Source organism: Callorhinus ursinus, unplaced genomic scaffold (genome assembly GCF_003265705.2).
Source record: "Callorhinus ursinus isolate GAN/ISIS: 27379988/994484 unplaced genomic scaffold, GSC_fseal_2.0 scaffold28, whole genome shotgun sequence".
Lineage (NCBI taxonomy): Eukaryota > Metazoa > Chordata > Mammalia > Carnivora > Otariidae > Callorhinus > Callorhinus ursinus.
Genome location: NW_027397090.1, coordinates 15,258,728 through 15,278,678, shown reverse-complemented (window position 1 = coordinate 15,278,678; position 19,951 = coordinate 15,258,728). Strand labels below are relative to the sequence as shown.

Sequence of the window (19,951 nt, the reverse complement as noted above, 5' to 3'; positions counted from 1 at the left end):
TTCAGTTCATTTTTGTGTATAGTGAAAGTGGTTCAGTTTCACTCTTTTGCATGTAGGTGTCCAGTTTGACCAACACCATTTGTTGAAGACTGCCTTTTTCCCATTGTACATTCTCTCCTTTGTCAGAGATTAATTGACCATATAATTGTGGGTTTATTTCTGAGTTTTCTGTTCTATTCCATTGACCTATATGTCTATTTTTATGCCAGTACCATACTGTTTTCATTACTATAGCTTTGTAATATAATTTGAAATCTTGGAGAGGGATACCTCCAACTTTGCTCTTTTTCAATATTGCCTTGGCTATTCTGTGGTTCCATACCAGTTTTAGAATCATTTGTTCCACTTCTTGTGAAAAACTGCTGTTGGTACTTTGATAGGGAATGCATTAAATCTATACAGAGCTTTGGGTAGTATAGACATTTTAACAATATTTGTTCTTCCGATCCATCAACATGGAATGTCTTTCTTTGCATCATCTTCAACTTCTTTCATCAGTGTTTTGTAGTTTTCAGAGTACAGGTCCTTAACCTCTGGTTAAATCTATTCCTAGGTATTTTGCTACTTTTGGTGCAATTGTAAATGGGATTTTTTTCTTAATTTCACTTACCACTGCTTCACATTAGCGCATAGGAATGGAACAGATTTCTGTACATTGATTCTGTTTCCTGTGACTTTACCGAATTCATTTATCAATTCTGGTAGTTCTTGGTGGAGTTTTAGGGTTTTCTATATATAGTATCATGTCATCTGCAAAGAGTGAGAGTTTTATTTCTTCCTTACCAATCTGGATGCCTTTTATTTCTTTATGTTATCTAACGGCTGTGTCTAGGAATTTCAGTACTATGCTGAATAAAAATGGTGAGAGTGGACATCCTTGTCCTGACCTTAGGGGAAAAGCTTTCAGTTTTTCACCACTGAGGATGATGTTGACTGTGGGTTTTTCATATACGGCCCTCATTATGTTGAGGTATGTTCCCTCTAGACCTATTTTGCAGAGGGTTTTTATCACGAATGGCTATTATACTTTGTCAAATGCTTTCTCTGTGTTTACTGAAATGATCATATGGTTTTTTTATCCTTTCTCTTATTGAGGTGATGTATCACATTGGTTATCTTGTAAATATTTTAACAAGAATAAATCCTGTTTAGCAAAGGGATATAATTTTTCCAATGTATTGTTGGATTTGGCTTCCTGATATTCTGTTGAGGATTTTTGTATCTATATTCACAAGAGATACTGTCCTGTAGTTCTCTTTTTTGGTGTGTGATGTCTTTATCGGATTTTGGTATCAAGGTGATACAGGCCTTATAGAATGAATTTAAAAGTTTTCCTTCCTGTTTTTTGGAATAGTGTGAGAACAAAGGTATTAACTCTAAATGTTTGGCAGAACGTGCCTGTGAAGCCCTCAGGTCCTGGGCTTTTGGGGGAGGGAAGAGGTTTTTTTTAATTACAGATTCAATTTCATTGCTAGTAATTAGTTCAAATTTTCTATTTCTTCTTGCTTCAGTTTTGGTAGGAATTTAACCATTTCTCCTAGGCTGTCCAATTATTGGCATATAGGTTTTCATAATATTCTGTTACAACTGTTTGTATTTCTGTGCTATTGGTTATTTCTCTTTCATTAGTGATGTTTATTTGGGTTTTCTCTCTCTCTTTAGATGGGTCTGGATAGAGGTTTATCAATTTTGTTGATCTTTGCAAAGAACCAACTCCTGGTTTCATTGATCTGTTCTATTGTTTGTTTGATTTTTTTCTGGTTTCTATATAATTTATTTCTACTCCAATCTTGATTATTTCCTTCATTTTGCTAGGATTGGGCTTTCTTTGTTATTTTCCTAGTTCCTTTAGGTGTAAGGTTAGGTCGTTTCTTTGAGATTTTTCTTTGCTTCTTGAGGCAGGCAAGTATTGTTATAAGCTTACCTCTTAGAACCACTTTTGCTACATCCCAAAGATTTTGGCCTGCTATGTTTTCTTTTTTTTTTTTTTTAATTTTTTTATTGTTATGTTAATCACCATATATTACATCATTAGTTTTTGATGCAGTGTTCCATGATTGATTGTTTGTTCATAACACCCAGTGCTCCATGCAGAACGTGCCCTCTTTAATACCCATCACCAGGCTGACCCATCCCCCCACCCCCCGGCCTGCTATGTTTTCATTTTCATTTGTTTCCATGTACTTTCTGATTTCTTCTTTGATTTCTTAGTTGACTCATTCATTGTTTAGCAGCATATTATTTAACCTCCATGTATTTGTGCTCTTTCCCAGATGTTTTTCTTGTGGTTGGCTTCTAGTTTCATAGTGCTTTGGTCAGAAAAGCTATGTGGTATGACTTCAGTCTTCTATTTGTTGAGGCCTGTTTTGTGGCATAATATGTGATCTATGCTGGAGAATGTTCCATGTGCGCTTGAAAAGAATATATATTCTGCTGTTTTAGGATGGAATGTTCTGAATATGTCCGTTAAATCCATCTGGTCCAGTATGTGATTCAAAGTCTCTGTTTCCTTATTGATTTTTTTTGGATCATTTGAACACTGATGTAAGTGAAGTGTTAAAGTCCCATACTACTTTTGTATTACTATCAATTATTTCCTTTTTGTTTGTTATTAACTTTTATGTATTTGGGTGCTACCATGTCGGATGCATAAATATTTGCAATTGTTATATCCTCTTTTATTTTTTTTAAATTTTTATTTATTTGACAAAGAGAGACAGCAAGAGAGGGAACACAAGCAGGGGGAGTAGGAGAGGGAGAAGCAGGCTTCCCGCTGAGCAGGGAGCCCAATGTGGGGCTCAATCCCAGGACCGTGGGATCATGACCTGAGCCGAAGGCAGATGCTTAAAGACTGAGCCACCCAGGCGCCCCTCCTCTTTTTTCAAAAAAGATTTTATTTATTTATTTGAGAAAGAGAGAGTGCACAAGCAGGACAGAGGGAGACAGAGAGGCAGAATCCCCACTGAGGGGAGGGAGCCCGACATGGGGCTTGATCCTAGGATCCTGAGATCAGGACCTCAGCCAAAGGTAAATGCTTAACTGACTGAGCCACCCAGATGCCCCTACAATTGTTATATCCTCTTGTTGGACTGTCCCCTTTCTTATTACCTAGTGTCCTTCTTTGTCTCATTACAGTCTTTGTTTTAAAGAATATTTTGTCTTATGTAAGTATTGCTACTCTGGCTTTCTTTTGACATCCATTTCCATGATAAATGTTTCTCCATCCCCTCATCTGCAATCTGCAGGTGTCTTTCAGTCTGAGATGAGTCTCTTGTAGGCAGCATTTAGATGGATCTTATTTTTCTATCCATTCTGTCACCCTGTCTTTTGATTGGAGTTTTAGTTCATTTACATTCAAAGTTAATATTGATATCTATTTAGTGCCATTTTGTTACCTGTTTTGTGTTTGTTTCTATAGATTTTCTCTGATCCTTTCTTCTCTTGCTCTCTTTCAAGGATTGTTGGCTTTCTTTAGGGATATACTTGGATTCCATTCTTCTTACTCTTTGTGTTATCTATTACTGGTTTTTCATATGTGGTTACCACTAGGTTCACATATAACAACTTCTTCCTATAGCAGTCTATATTAAGTTGATGGTCACTTAAGTTTGAACCCATTCTTTACTCCTCTTCCCCCACCCTAAAGTTTTAGGTATATTTAGGTATATTTCATATTTTACATCCTTTTATTTCTTTATGAATCCCTGACTGATTTTTACAGAAATACTTATTTTTACTGCTTTTGTGTTTTTTTTACTTTTCATACTCTCACTCATGCTCTTCCTTCCCACTCAGAGTCCTCTTTAGTATTTCTTGGAAGGCTGGTTTAAGTGGTCAGGAACTCCTTTAGTTTTTGTTTGTCTGAGAAACGCTTGTCTTCTCTTGCCTTTAAATTTTTTTCTTTATTGCTATGTTTTGCCATTTTAGTTACTATGTGTCTTGGTGTGGACCTCCTTGGGTTGAATTTGGGGTAGGAGGGGATCTCTGTGCCTCCTGGATCTGGATATCTGTTTCCTTCCCCCAATTAGGGAAGTTTTCAGCTCTTATTTCTTCAAATAAATTTTCTGTACCCTTTCCTGTCTCTTCTTCTTGTGAGATCCCTACAATGTAAATGGTATTGTGCTTGACAGAGTCCCTAAGTTCCCTAAGACTATTTCGGATTTGCAGAATTTTCTTTCCTCTCCTTTGCTCAGCTTGGTTCCTTTCAGTTACTCTGTATTCCAGATCATTAATTCACTCCTCAGTTTCACCTAGCCTGCTATTTATTCCATCAAGTGTATTTTTTATTTCATTTATTATGTTTTTCATCTTTGATTGGTTCTTTATCTTTTTATTAAGGGTCTTTGAGATGCAACAGAAGATGCAACAGAAGATCTAACAGGCAAATTTATACCAATACACGCCTACATCAAGAAGCAAGAAAAATCTCAAATAACCTAACCATACACCTAAAGGAGCTAGAAAAAGGAGAACAAACAAAACCTAAACCCAGCAAATAATAATAAAGATTATAGGAGAAATTGGAGCAGCAAGATGGCAGAGGAGTAGGAGACCTAAATTTCATCTGGTCCCAGGAATTCAGCTAGATAGGGATCAAACCATTCTGAACACCTACGAACTCAACAGGAGAGCAAAGAAAAGAATAGCAGCAACTCTCTGAACAGAAAAGCGACCACGTTCTGGAAGGTAGGATGTGGAGAGAAGTGATTCCGAGGCGATATTGGGAAAGACACACGGGGGAGGGGGGGGCCCTCCGTCAGCCGCTACTGGCAAGTGATAAAGCAGGAGAACATAAAATCGGAACTTTTAGAAGTCAGCGCCACTCAGCGAAGTCGCTACAGTGGCTAAGCAGGGGGTGGAACGTTCCCAGGACAGTGTGGTCTCAGGACCCTCAGGGTCACAGAAAGACCGGGGGGTGCCTGATTGCAGCAGAGCTCCTGGGTATTGTTTCAGGAGCGGGGAAGCTGGCTGCAGAGACGGAGCCGAGGCACGGGCCCTCAGCTCGGGGTTGCCGTAAACTGTGATCAGGGACACAGTCGGGCCCCTGCTCCTCCAGCAGGGACTCGATAAGCGGCAGATCCGGGGAGACTCCCCTTCTTCCCCCCGGGAGGAGCGGCGCGGGAGCACACTGCAGGGATCTGTTGGGTTTGGAGACTCCACACGGGGTCGGGTGCCAGAGAGAGAAACGCTCGGTCACAGGCCGGAGACCGGGGAGAGGGAGTGACTGACTGCTTTACTCTGGGGGTGCACTGAGGAGCGGGACCTCGAGTTCTTGGCTCCTCCGGGTGGAGATTGGGAGGCTGCCATTTTCACTCTCCTCCTCCAAAGCTCTACCAGAAGCTTGCAAGGAACAAAAGCTCCCAGAGCACACCTCAACCCACTACTGAGCCTGCCCCGGCAACGGCGGAGCAATCCCGCCTCCGGCAAAGACATTTCTGAACCACGGCAACAGGCCCCTCTCCCAGAAGATCAGCAAGAACAGCCAGCCAAGACCAAGTTTACTGATCAATGAGAATGACAGAACTCCAGCGCTAGGGGAATACTGCACATGGAATTCATGGCTTTTTCCCCATGATTCTTTAGTCTTTCAAAATTAATTTTTTTAACTTTACCAGAAAAATTAGATTTTAAACCAAAGACTGTAATAAGAGATGAGGAAGGACACAATGTCATATTTAAAGGGTCTATCCAACAAGAAGATCTAACAATTGTAAATATCTATGCCCCTAACATGGGAACAGCCAATTATATAAGCCAATTAATAACAAAAGCAAAGAAACACATAGACAACAGTACAATAATAGTAGGGGACTTTAACACCCCCCTGACTGAAATGGACAGATCATCTAAGTAAAAGATCAACAAGGAAGTAAAGACTTTAAATGACACACTGGACCAAATGGACTTCACAGATATATTCAGAACATTCCATCCCAAAGCAATGGAATACACATTCTTCTCTAGTGCCCATGGAACATTCTCCAGAATAGATCCTGGGTCACAAATCAGGTCTCAACAAGTACCAAAAGACTGGGATCATTCCCTGCATATTTTCAGACCACAATGCTTTGAAACTAGAACTCAATCACAACAGGAAAGTCGGAAAGAACTCAATCCTACTAAGAAATGAATGGGTCAACCAGGAAATTAAAGAAGAATTTTTAAAAATCATGGAAACAAATGAAAATGAAAACACAACTGTTCAAAATCTTTGGAATGCAGCAAAGGCAGTCCTAAGAGGAAAGTATATAGCAATACAAGCCTTTCTCAAGAAACAAGAAAGGTATCAAATACACAACTGAACCCTACACCTAAAGGAGCTCGAGAAAGAACAGCAAATAAAGCCTAAACCCAGCAGGAGAAGAGAAATCATAAAGATCAGAGCAGAAATCAATGAACTAGAAACCAAAAGAACAGTAGAACAGATCAACGAAACTAGGAGCTGGTTCTTTGAAAGAATTAACAAGATTGATAAACCGCTGGCCAGACTTATCAAAAAGAAAAGAGAAAGGACCCAAATAAATAAAATCATGAATGAAAGAGGGGAGATCACAACCAACACCAAAGAAATACAAACAATTATAAGAACATATTATGAGCAACTACATGCCAGCAAATTAGGCAATCTGGAAGAAATGGATGCATTCCTAGAGATGTATCAACTACCAAAACAGAACCAGGAAGAAATAGAAAACCTGAACAGACCCATAACCACCAAGAATATTGATGCAGTCATCAAAATCTCCCAACAACAAAAGCCCAGGGCCAGATGGCTTCCCAGGGGAACTCTACCATACATTTATATAAGAATTATTACCTATTCTTCTGAAACTGTTCCAAAAAATAGAAATGGAAGGAAAACTTCCAAACTCCTTTTATGAGGCAACCATTACCTTGATCCCAAAAGCAGACAAAGACCCCATCAAAAAGGAGAATTACAGACCAATATCCTTGATGAACATGGATGCAAAAATTCTCACCAAAATACTAGCCAATAGGATCCAACAGTACATTAAAAGAATTATTCACCACGACCAAGTCGGATTTATCCCTGGGCTGCAAGGTTGGTTCAACATCCACAAATCGTTCAACGTGATACAATACATTAATAAAAGAAAGAACAAGAACCATATGATCCTCTCAAAAGATGCAGAAAAAGCGTTTGACAAAGTACAGCATCCTTTCTTGATCAAAACTCTTCGGAGTGTAGGGATAGAGGGTACATACCTCAATATCCTAAAAGCGATCTATGAAAAACCTACAGCAAATATCATTCTCAATGGGGAAGAACTGAGAGCTTTCCCCCTGAGGTCAGGAACACGGCAGGGATGTCCACTATCACCACTGCTATTCAACACAGTATTAGAAATCCTGCCACAGCAATCAGACAACAAAAAGAAATCAAAGGCATCCAAATCGGCAAAGAAGAAGTCAAACTCTCACTCTTTGCAGATGATATGATACTGTATGTGGAAAACCCAAAAGACTCCACTCCAAAACTGCTAGAACTCATACAGGAATTCAGTCAAGTGGCAGGATATAAAATCAATGCACAGAAACCATGGTATTCCTATACACCAACAACAAGACAGAAGAAAGAGAAATTAAGGAATCGATCCCATTTACAACTGCACCCAAAACCATAAGATACCTAGGAATAAATCTAACCAAAGAGGCAAAGGATCTGTACTCAGAAAACTATAAAATATTCATGAAAAAAACTGAGGAAGGCACAAAGAAATGGAAAAACATTCCAAGCTCCTGGACTGGAAGAACAAATATTGTGAAGATGTCAATGCTACCTAGAGCAATCTACACATTCAATGCAATCCCCATCAAAATACCATCCACTTTTTTCAAGGAAATGGAACAAAGAATCCTAAAATTTGTATGGAACGAGAAAAGATCCCAAACAGCCAGAGGAATGTTCAAAAAGTAAAGCAAAGCTGGTGGCATCACAATTCTGGACTTCAAACTCTATTACAAAGCTGTCATCATCAAGACAGTATGGTACTGGCACAAAAACAGACCCATAGATCAATGGAACAGAATCGAGAGCCCAGAAATGGACCCTCAACTCCATGGTCAACTAATCTTTGACAAAGCAGGAAAGAATGTCCAATGGAAAAAAGACAGTCTCTTCAACAAAGGGTGTTGGGAAAATTGGACAGCCACATGCAGAAGAATGAAACTGGACCATTTCCTTATACCACACATAAAAACAGACTCAAAATGGTTGAAAGACTTAAATGTGAGATAGGAGTCCATCAAAATCCTCGAGGAGAACACAGGCAGCAACCTCTTCGACCTCAGCTGCAGCAACTTCTTCCTAGAAACATCGCCAAAGGCAAGGGAAGCAAGGGCAAAAATGAACTAGGGACTTCAAGATAAAAAGCTTCTGCACAGCAAAGGAAGCAGTCCACAAAACCAAAAGACAACTGACAGAATGGGAGAAGATATTTGCAAATGACATATGAGAGAAAGGGCTGGTATCCAAAATCTATAAAAAACTTCTTAAACTCAACACCCAAAGAACAAATGATCCAATCAAGAAATGGGCAGAAGACATGAACAGACATTTTTCCAAAGAAGACTTCCAAATGGCCAACAGACATATGAAAAAGTGCTCAACATCGCTCGGCATCAGGGAAATCCAAATCAAAACCTCAATGAGATACCACCTCACACCAGTCAGAATGGCTAAAATGAACAAGTCAGGAAACGACAGATGTTGGCAAGGATGCAGAGAAAGGGGAACCCTCCTACACTGTTGGTGGGAATACAAGCTGGTGCAGCCACTCTGGAAAACAGTACGGAGGTTCCTCAAAAAAGTTAATAGAGCTACCATATGATCCAGCAATTGCACTACTGGGTATTTACCCCAAAGATGTAAATGTAGGGATCCAAAGAGGTACGTGCACCTCAATGTTTATAGCAGCAATGTCCACAATAGCCAAACTACGGAAAGAGCCAAGATGTCCATCGACAGATGAATGAATAAAGAAGATGTGGTATTTATACACAATGGAATATTATGCAGCCATCAAAAGGAATGAAATCTTGCCATTTCCAATGACATGGATGGAACTGGAGGGTGTTATGCTGAGCGAAATATGTCAATCAGAGAAAGACATGTATCATATGACCTCACTGATATGAGGAATTCTTTAATCTCAGAAAAAAGTGGGGGTTGCTGGAGTGGTGGGGGGTGGGAGGGAGGGGGTGGCTGGGTGATAGAGATTGGGGAGGGTATGTGCTATGGTGAGCACTGTGAATTGTGTAAGACTGTTGAATCACAGACCTGTACCTGTGAAACAAATAATACATTATATGTTAAAAAAAAAAAAAAGAAGAAGAAGAAGATAGCAGGAAGGGAAGAATGAAGGGTGGGAAATCGGAGGGGGAGACGAACCATGAGAGACTATGGACTGAGAAACAAACAGGGTTCTGGGAGGGGGGCAGGAATGGGTTAGCCTCGTGATGGGTATTAAAGAGGGCACGTTCTGCATGGAGCACTGGGTGTTATACACAAACAATGAATCATGGAACACTGCATCAAAAACTAATGATGTAATTTATAGTGATTAACATAATAAAAAAAGATTATAGGAGAAATAAATTATACAGAAAGTAAAAAACCAATAGAACAGATCAATGAAACCAGGAGCTGGTTCTTTGAAAAAAATTACAAAATTGATAAACTACCTCCGAAAATAGGGATTAAATAGATTTCAAAAACCACAGCAATACAAGCAATCTTTAAAAGAATTAACAAAACCTAATTAATGGTTCTAAATTATTCAGTAATTCATTTGAAAATATACTAACTTCTCATTAAAGTAGGAATAATAACATATGTTTGGTCACTTCAGGATGGGTGACTGCGCAGCACAGGTTCTTCCCCCAGATCTCACAGAGCTAACTGGAAGGATACACTCTGCTTCTTCAATAATGCCTTAACACTTTAAAGGTATTGCTAACGCTGAAGGAGTAGGTCCTTTACTCTCAGCCATCCCAGGGCTATTCGTACACACTTTGTTACTTCTGGAGTGCTTTAAGGACCTTTGTTCCTCCACAGTAAAACTGTGTTCCCCAACAGATCCGTCAATAAAAACAAATGATATCTACTTATACTCACTCACCTGCCATTGCCCTTTTTTTCAAGTCAGAACTACAGTCTGGGAAGTGATGTTATTAAATGACCTCTCTCAAAATTCAACACCAGTGATGGGCTAGGCACTATTCCAGGTGCTAAGGATATAGCCGTTGACATAACTGTTCCAGTTTGCCTTCTTCTTGCTTACATTTTAGCAATTCACAATTAAACAAAGACAAATCATAAGATACAAGAAAGTAGGTTTAAATATGAAGAAAGTATTAAACCAAAACAAATGTACATCAATTAATACTGAAAATGAAGAAATGTATCATCTCAGATTGGATTGCAAATCAAAGTTCTACCTTTCATGATTTTCAACATCTAATACATTCAGAGCAATTCAGGAATGGTGAAATTAGATTTAAGTTTACAACTATTCTAGAATTTTATCTATGAAAGCAGCATACCATGAAACAGATCTATTTTCAAGGTGCATAATGGACACTGCATTCAAATGGTTTATGTACCAAGATGGAGGAAAGCCTCATATTTTTTAAAAAAGGAATATGCAACAGCCCTATAAGCAATGAAATAATGCCAGAAAACAACAATCATGGAAGACACAATCTATTAACTAAAAACTAAGGGGTAAGATAATCTCTTTTAAAGTTGACACAAACAAAAACTAATGATGTAATATATGGTGATTAACATAACAATAAAAAAATAAAAATAAAGTTGACACAAAAATTTAAGTACATTATGAAAAATAGTAACATTTGAATACAGCTGTGTATAAGTACAAATGAAACTAAAACAATATTCACATGAAATTATTTGTCTTAAATACACATTAATTTGTAAATGACCAAATTAAGCACCTATCTAAAGATGTTTAAAGAATAAAGAAAATTACCTGATGAAATCCATAAAAGGAAACTAATTCAGAGAAGCAAAAAATGAAGTATTTACAACAAAAAATAATAAAAACATAAGATGTAGATCACCATGCCAGTAGAATTTTCCAAGATAAAGGAAATGCTCTGTATCTGTATTGTACAATAACTGCCACACATGGTTACAGAATACTTGAAATTTGGTCACTACTACTGAGATACGAAGTTTATTTAATTTTATTACTTTAAATTTTATAGTCACATGTGGTGGGTAGTTGTTATTAGACAGCACAGATCTAGGATCTTAGGGTAGGAAGTTAAAATAATTTAGTTCAAGACCAAAATGGAAAAAGGACACAAACAGCCAAAAAATGGGAAAGGAAAATGGTAGAGCAAATACTGACACAATGAAATATAAAGATCATAAGAAGCTGCTTTGAGGGGCACCTGGGTGGCTCAGTCAATAAGCCACCTGACTCTAGATTTCTGCTCAGGTCATGATCTCAGGGTCCTGAGACTGAGCCCCACAAAGGGCTCCACACTCAGCAGGGAGTCTGCTTGTGCTCTCCCTCTGCTCCTCTCCCCACCTGCAGTGTGCACGCGCATGCTTTCTCCAGCACACGTGCACGCTCTCTCTCTCTAGTAAATAAATAAAATCTTAAAAAAAAAAAAGAAGTTTCTTTGATATGACAGATGTCTAAAGAGGGATAGAACTTACATAATTTTAAGGAATGAGGCCAGCTTACATCTCACTGTTTGGAAAACTCACCAGGACTCAGAGTTGGAGGAGATGGTGAAGCCTAACAGATTCTGTGGCAAGTTCCACACGTAAGCAGCTAATTCCTCTTCTTCCGAAGTCCCAAATTTGCCCGTTTCTTCTCCTCAGAACAATGACTCATTGACTTCCCTTTATACCGGGTTTACTGTTAGTAAACCTAATCAGGGCTACATTCCAGTGGAACACACCCTGATTGGATAGACACTAAACATAATCAGGGCTTCAGCTTGTGGGGCACACCCTATTCAGTTTGATTGGTTCTCCAGACAAACACAAAATTATAATCCTCATACAAAATGGAGAGCAGAGATGTAAAGACATTGTGAAGAGATATTAGGAAGACCCATTCATTCTTTTATTCATTCATAAATACTTTTGAACGCATTCTATGTACCAGGACACATTCTATGTCTTAGAAATAAAGCAGGGCATCAGACACAATGGGAATCTATGGACATGAAGCTGGAAGAAATATAGTCTTAAAAATAAAACTTAAAAAAGTTTTACTTGACTGCTGGGCACTGACCACAAAATACTTTCCAGAAAATGTTAACAATTGATTAATTATCCAAAGAAAATGGAGAAAACAATGTTATATTTCATTGGTTAGTGGAGAAATAAAAATGTTACTACATACTTAAAAAAAAAGAAAAAGAAAAACCATTAAAAATAAAATTTTTAAGATACAGCTAACATGGTGTTTAAAGGGAAATGTGTAGCTTTAAATACTTATGTTAAGAAAGATGATCTGGAATCAATGATCTAACTTCCTAAGTAGCTAAAAGAAGAAACCAGAAAAAGGAGAAGAAAGAAATGAAGAGCAGAGACAACAGAGAAAATCAATAAAACCAAAGTCAGTTTTGGGAAACAACTAATAAAATTTATAAATCTTTAAGTAGAATGATCAATTTTGGAAAGTCAGGAAAAAAACACAAATTATCATTAGCAGGAATAAAAACAACATCCCTACAGGCTATTTTAATTCAGTAAAATACAAATTAAAACCAGTTGATACCAACACACACCCATTAGGATGGCAAAAATTTGAAAAGACTAATGACACCAAATGTTACAAAAGTTGTAGAGCAATTGGAACTCTCACTCCTGATGGGAATGTAAAACCGAGCAAGCACTTCGAAAAACTGGAAGTTTCTTACAAAGTTATACATATGAAAGGGGACTTTAACTACTTCCATTTGACCCTAGTCTGCATTTTCCGACTGACTAAATTCTTTCCAGCTTATTTTTTACCTCAGACAAAAGACCTGGAGCAGGGGGATGGTAGCATCCTGTGATGGGAACCAAAACTACCCCTCCAAGCAATAATGACCGCCAAGACACCAGCAAGACCCTGGGTAACTGACCCAAAGGCAATGATCAACTTGACCTTTACTGCCCACCTGCATGTACCCACCTACCTTTGTCCCACATTTTCCTAACATAAATCTACAAGTATTTTCAGGACTTGGGTAACAGTTTTTGAGATGCTGGCCTGCTGTCTTTCCAGTATTGGCCTCACTGGAATAAATTAACTTTCTTGTTTCACCACCTCTTGTCTCTCTGCCTTTGGATTCTGTCAGCATTGAAGGGCAGAACTTGTCTGTTTGGCACCCCCGGGGCTAGATGCTCTTGCACCCACGGGGTGCTGGCTACACATATATCCACACTATGATGCAGTAAGTCCACTCTGTGCTGATATAGCTATGAAATGGCATTCTTTTTTGTTGCCCTTTACTCCTTTAGGCTATGCAAAATGAACACACCGTGGTTGGAGCTATAATAGCCCTCTTGCAACCACAAGGTGATCCTGAAGATGGAAGTCAGGGTAAAGGTTGGAAAGAGAAAAAGATAGCTAGTAACTAGTTTCCTGGTAATCATGGAGCCACCTGTCCAGCATAGTATCTTCTTTTACTTGAGAGAAACATAAATCCACTCTTACTTGAAATTTCGGTTATGTGCAGCTAATTAAAATCCAAACTGATGTGCTTCTCCAAATCTCAACTTAGGTAAACTCTCATAGTAATTTTATTAGTTATTTTGTGGATTCCTTGGAATTTTTTTTCTTTTTAAAGATTTTGTTTATTTATTTGACAGAGAGAGAGACAGCGAGAGAGGGAACACAAGCAGGGGGAGTGGGAGAGGGAGAAGCAGGCTCCCCGCCGAGCAGGGAGCCTGATGCGGGGCCTGACCCCAGGACCCTGGGATCATGACCCGAGCCCGAAGGCAAACGACTGAGCCACCCAGGTGCCCCAGAATTTTTTGTAATTGTTTGAATACACTATCTGTGAATAAAGAAAGTTTCCTTCTTTCCAATAAATAAATAAATACACAAAATGTTGGTTTTAAGAATAATTTTTAGTATATTCAACTTCTTTCCCAACAGAATCAAGTCTCTGAAATAAGTAACTTAAGGAACCACCCTTATAAATATACCAAATTAATTCAACTGAATTACAACCAGTAGAGCTGATTCCTTAGATTAACAAATGGCAAATTCTACTTATTACGTTCTGATAGTAAATCTGTGATGCAATTTAGCAGGACTTATAGCTTTTCTACACTATATAAGGAAAAGAAATCCAAATAAATTAATCAAGTCATGTGAAAAAGGGCATTTAATAATAAGAGCAGGGATGCCTGGGTGGCTCAGTCAGTTAAGCATCTGCCTTCAGCTCAGGTCATGATCCCAGGGTCCTGGGATCAAGTCCCACATGGGGTTCCCTGCTCAGCAGGGAGTCTGCTTCTCCCTCTGCCTGCCGCTCCCCCTGCTTGTGCTCTCTAGCTCTGTCAAATAAATAAATAAAATCTTTAAAAATAATAATAATAAGAGCACAAACTACCTATAAAGTTAAATAACCTACTGTCAAAAAAACAAAAAACACCTTTAGTAAATAAATCTTTTCTTTGAACTGCAGCTTTTCCAGGACTCCCTTATCCTGCATTTATGCAAAGTATTGCTTATATGCAAACCCAGTCAAAAAGATACGTTATCTTTAAGCCCACACAGGTTTAAGTCAAAAGGATTTCCCACAAAAGCACATTGTTTTTGAAAAGAAATACACCCAAAAAGACATTCCCTCACCAATTTTAATCCTGAGGTCTGATTACTAATTTTAGGGGTTTCTAATAAAAGAGGCCAAAAATATTAAAGCATAGCACAAAAACAGACTCTCACTCTTTAAGCCTGTTGGATCTTCTTAGCTCAAAATCACAGAAACTAGTCAAGAAAAAAGCTATGAATGGAAAAACCTATTATAACATGGAGAACTTTCCTTCTGTTCCTTATCTACAATACCATTAAATAAACCTAGAAAATTCTTTGAGAATGGTTTGAGAAAAGCATAAAACCTATCACTAACGCAGCTGGGAATCATATCTAAACACAGTTTCTCACTGTTCATTTTCATATAGATTCTAGTTTTGCTTCTACAATTTAAAACAAAATGTATGGTTAGAAGCAAAACGTATGGTATGTGAATTACGTCTAAATAAAACTGTTTTTTAAAAAGTATGCCTCTTCTTAGAAGAAACATGGAAAACGTGAAACAATTCCCTCAGATACCTGTTAGCATCAAAACAAACTTTTGCTGTCTTTACCTCTTCTCATTCCTACTTTAGATTTGTTGGTTTCCACCAGATATGTGGCTGCCAGACATACTTTTAAAGTTCACATTTGGCCAATTACATCTAATGCAATACCTCCCTAAACCATAATCAAACATCCAAGTATAGGGACAGCCAAGAAAAGTTACATAACATGAATTGCACAAGGGCAGAGAAAGTCCAATTTGAGCTTCTTGTCAATGGTAATGGGAACATCATGTCTTCAACAGAAATCATCGGTGAATAAGAATTTGAATCTACTTTTCAGCAACTATTGTGAAAAAAAGGTCTCAGATTTTTTTTTATCAAGTATAATTTCCCACAGTAATGACAAAGAAATACTGACTGAGAACTACAGTAGTAGGATGCTACAGAATTAATGTACCTCTTTTTCTGTATCCCTATATTCCTCAAAGGCTACACTAACACTTGAGGAATGACAGCTGAAAAGGGAACATCAAGAAGTATCAATTATTTTTTAATCTCAGCTACTTTGTCAGTTTAAGAAATTGGCTTTACTATACACTTTCATCTAAAATAAAAGGACCCTTTCCTAAAAACCCATTTTGTGGTGTCAGTGTCATTTCCCTTAGTTTTTGCTTCTATCACCTCTTTCATTAAGCAGAATTTTTCTTTGAAATACTATTAAAAATGTCTTAATTAGTCTCTAAGCTAACCTTAAAACAACTCTGGTATACATTTCATAAAATATTTTTGTATAGATTGCTAACTGCTAATATCTGGAATATATTCTAATTAATTTGTTGGAATTTAGCTTTCTCTCCTTTAAGTGTATGTTGGTTTCCAGTATTCTCTATTATTATTTATAAAAAATTAAAAGTAGAAAAAATGACTTAAAACCAATGTTCACAGAATGGAGCTTATTTTGGAGAATATACCACAATAATCCATAACTGTCAAAGAAATTTCCTGGTGATACAGTAAAATATAAAGTGCTGCTTTATGAATCCTTGATAAAACAAGATAAAATATCATTATACTGTGCTTACTTATATATTTCCCCTCTCTTTACAAAGATATTTTAGGAGTAAATCAGCCAAAACCTAGATAAAACAGATAAGTACCATGTTTGTTAGCTTATGAGACATTCTGGGATTTTTAAACTTGTACGTGTCAAATTTTCTAGTCTAAATGTATTCCAACACTTTTCTATTTACATATCGTATCATCTGACTTCATTCAACTTACCTCATGTTCATTTAGACATTCAACATTTTCCGAAAAAGATACAACTTTTTGCCTCAAAAGCTCTTCATCTGGAGTAGAAAGGAAATAGCGTGGACAGACAGAAAACAAGACATGAAGGGCTGCAGGAGCTGTAACAGAATACACAGGGCGAAAGAACAGGGCTGTGCACTACAGAGACTCAGCACGAAGACCTACCTTTATTACTACCTGGACCTCAGGGGAAGGAAGGGATCTCACCTGAATTTGAGGTTTCCCACCAAGCCACGAGGCATAAAGAAAGCAATGCTAAGAACCAAGATAGAGAAGAAAAGCAAGTTGAAAGGAAAGTGGACTTCAGATACCTGGCATATGAAGCACCCATAAGACAATTACAAGAAGACTCATAGTAATCAGCTACAGGAGGAATTAAGAATGATTTCTTGGCTTGGGGTCTGAGAGCCTGGGTGTCCTGTGTCACAATTCACAGAGTAGAGGATGGAACAGCTTTGGAGGGATGATGAACTCAGTGTGGCACATAATGAAACTGAGGTGCCTACCATACGGCCAGATTGAGGTATCATTGTAGGCAGCTAGATTTCTAAAGGCTAAGAGATACATTCTGTGTTTTTGTTACAGATTTTTAAAGTCATTAGGTGCAAAAATATATACAAGGTGAGAAGAGGGTTAGAGACCAAGTCCTTGCAGTCCAAACATTTAAGAACTATCTAGAACTGTCAGAAATGGGGGAACATAAAGAAGAATGTAGCAGATTCTTGCAAAGAAATGGTCAAGAAGTAGAAGAAAAGCTGGAACTGTTCACTTTGTAAACTGTTCACTGTGCTATATGTATACTTCTGATAAGTGTGCTTTTCTGTATATATTTTAATAAAACTAAAATTCCCTAAAAAAAAGAAAGAAAGAAAAAGAAAAGTGTCATGAGAAAAGTTGTCAAATACTATGAAGAGGTTAAATAAGATAGAAACAGAAGGGGGAAAAATTCACTGAATTTAGCAATTAAGAAGTAAGCAAAAAAACAGGGAAAGGATCTGAAGAATAAAGATAGTTTTTCCTTTCATTTTGTGTCATTTTTTTTTCCTAACCTTATGCGTGGTTTTCAACTCAGAATTCTTACCCAGCAGAATAATGTGATTTTCAAATATTTTAATATTCAAAGTTTACCTCAAAAGCAGCATTTCAGAAGTTACTTTCTTAAGATACAACATACCAACCAAACCAAAGGAGTAAATGAAAAAGATGACATCAGGTCCAGAAAATAGATCTAACCCTGGACAGTAGTGAAGTTAAGTCACATGGTGACAGACAGCTGGGCAGCAGGCCTAAAGCACTCAGCCCAGCAAGGGGACACTGGAAGGAAGACTTCAGAAAAAAGTGGGTACTAGGTTGCTTGCCATGAAGGAGTTAAAAACAAAAACAAAACACAACATAGCGCTACACACCCACAGAGGATAAAGGAAAACTAAAAGAATGGGGGAAAAAGGCAATCCCAGTGGAAGAAAACTTGACAAGAAAGGCGATGAAATTATAGCATGCTTCTTGGCTCTGTAACAATGCTCAATATGATATAAGCACTGTCATTGCTTTGCAAACTTAGAATCCTCTACAAAGCACTCAAGTGTTAATTATGGTTACTAGACACAATGTAAATGTTCATCTTGACATAAAAATACAAATGCTGGAGGCTGAGAAGTGAAAGCAAGGGGGTGGCTAAACAGAAGCTTGGAAGAAGTACGTTAATCCTAGAAAGTGAGAAATCAAGAAATACTGCCTATGGTTTCTGGAACAAGAAATCAAGTTCTAAATATACTACTTTACCTTATGTGAAACGAATAATTTGAGGAAAGGGGGAGGGGAACAGTGTGTAGGTGAGATCAAGACTGACTACAAGATTTATCCCCGGGATCCAGGGTGGTTCAACATCCGCACATCAGTGTGCTAGAACACATTAATAAGAGGGAGAAGAACCACATGGTCCTCTCAACTGATGCAGAAAAAGCATTTGACAAAATACAACATCCTTTCCTGATTAAAACTCTTCAGAGTATAGGGATAGAGGGAACATTCCTCAAGTTCATAAAATCCATCTATGAAAAACCCACAGCAAATATCATCCTCAATGGAGAGAAGCTGAGAGCCTTTCCCTTAAGATCAGGAACACAACAAGGATGCCCACTCTCGCCACTATTATTCAACATAGTACTAGAAGTCCTAGCAACAGCAATCAGACAACAAAAAGAAATAAAAGGTATTCAAATTGGCAAAGAAGAAGTCAAACTCTCTCTTTTTGCAGACGACATGATACTTTATGTGGAAAACCCAAAAGACTCCACCCCCAAATTACTAGAACTCATAGAGCAATTTAGTAATGTGGCAGGATACAAAATCAATGCACAGAAATCAGTTGCTTTCTTATACACTAACAATGCAACTGTAGAAAGAGAAATTAGAGAAACAATTCCATTTACAATAGCACCAAAAACCATAAGATACCTTGGAGTAAACCTAACCAAAGAGGTAAAGGATCGATACTCTAGGAACTACAGAACACTCATGAAAGAAATTGAAGAAGACACAAAAAGATGGAAAAACATCCCATGCTCATGGATCAGAAGAATAAACACTGTTAAAATGTCTATGCTACCCAGAGCAATCTATACCTTCAATGCCATCCTGATCAAAATTCCAATGACATTTTTCAAAGTGCTGGAACAAACAATCCTAAAATTTGTATGTAATCAGAAAAGACCCCACATTGCCAAGGAAATGTTGAAAAAGAAAAACAAAGCTGAGGGCATCACGTTGCCGGATTTCAAGCTCTATTACAAAGCTGTGATCACCAAGACAGCATGGTACTGGCACAAAAACAGACATATAGACCAATGGAACAGAATAGAGAGCCCATATATGGACCCTCAACTCTATAGTCAAATAATCTTTGACAAAGCAGGAAAAAACATGCAATGGAAAAAAGACAGTCTCTTCAATAAATGGTTGCTGGGAAAGTTGGACAGCCACATGCAGAAGAATGAAACTCGACCATTCTCTAACACCATTCACAAAGATAAACTCAAAGTGGATGAAAGACCTCAATGTGAGACAGGAATCCATCAAAATCCTAGAGGAGACCTCTTTGACATCGCCCACAGCAACTTCTTTCAAGATACATCTCCAAAGCTGGTGCAACCCCTCTGGAAAACAGTATGGAGGTTCCTCAAACAATTGAAAATAGAGCTACCCTACGATCCAGCAATTGCATTACTGGGTATTTACCCCAAAGATACAAATGTAGGGATCCGAAGGGGTACGTGCACCCCAATGTTTATAGCAGCAATGTCCACAATAGCCAAACTGTGGAAAGAGCCTAGATGT

The 19,951-nt window shown here is 38.0% G+C and overlaps 1 protein-coding gene across 4 annotated transcripts in view; it reads right to left on the bottom strand.

Annotated features, from left to right (window-relative positions):
* JAK2 (Janus kinase 2) overlaps positions 1–19,951 on the bottom strand; it is a 151,088-nt gene that overhangs the window by 110,817 nt on the left and 20,320 nt on the right. Inside the window, exon 1 of one of the 4 annotated variants that reach the window (XM_025891543.2) lies at positions 10,035–10,092. The exons of the other annotated variants lie outside the window; for them this stretch is intronic. The gene's annotated coding sequence lies outside the window, so the exon portion shown is untranslated. Of the gene's footprint in view, positions 1–10,034; positions 10,093–19,951 lie in introns of those variants that run through there. 4 annotated transcript variants of the gene reach the window in all.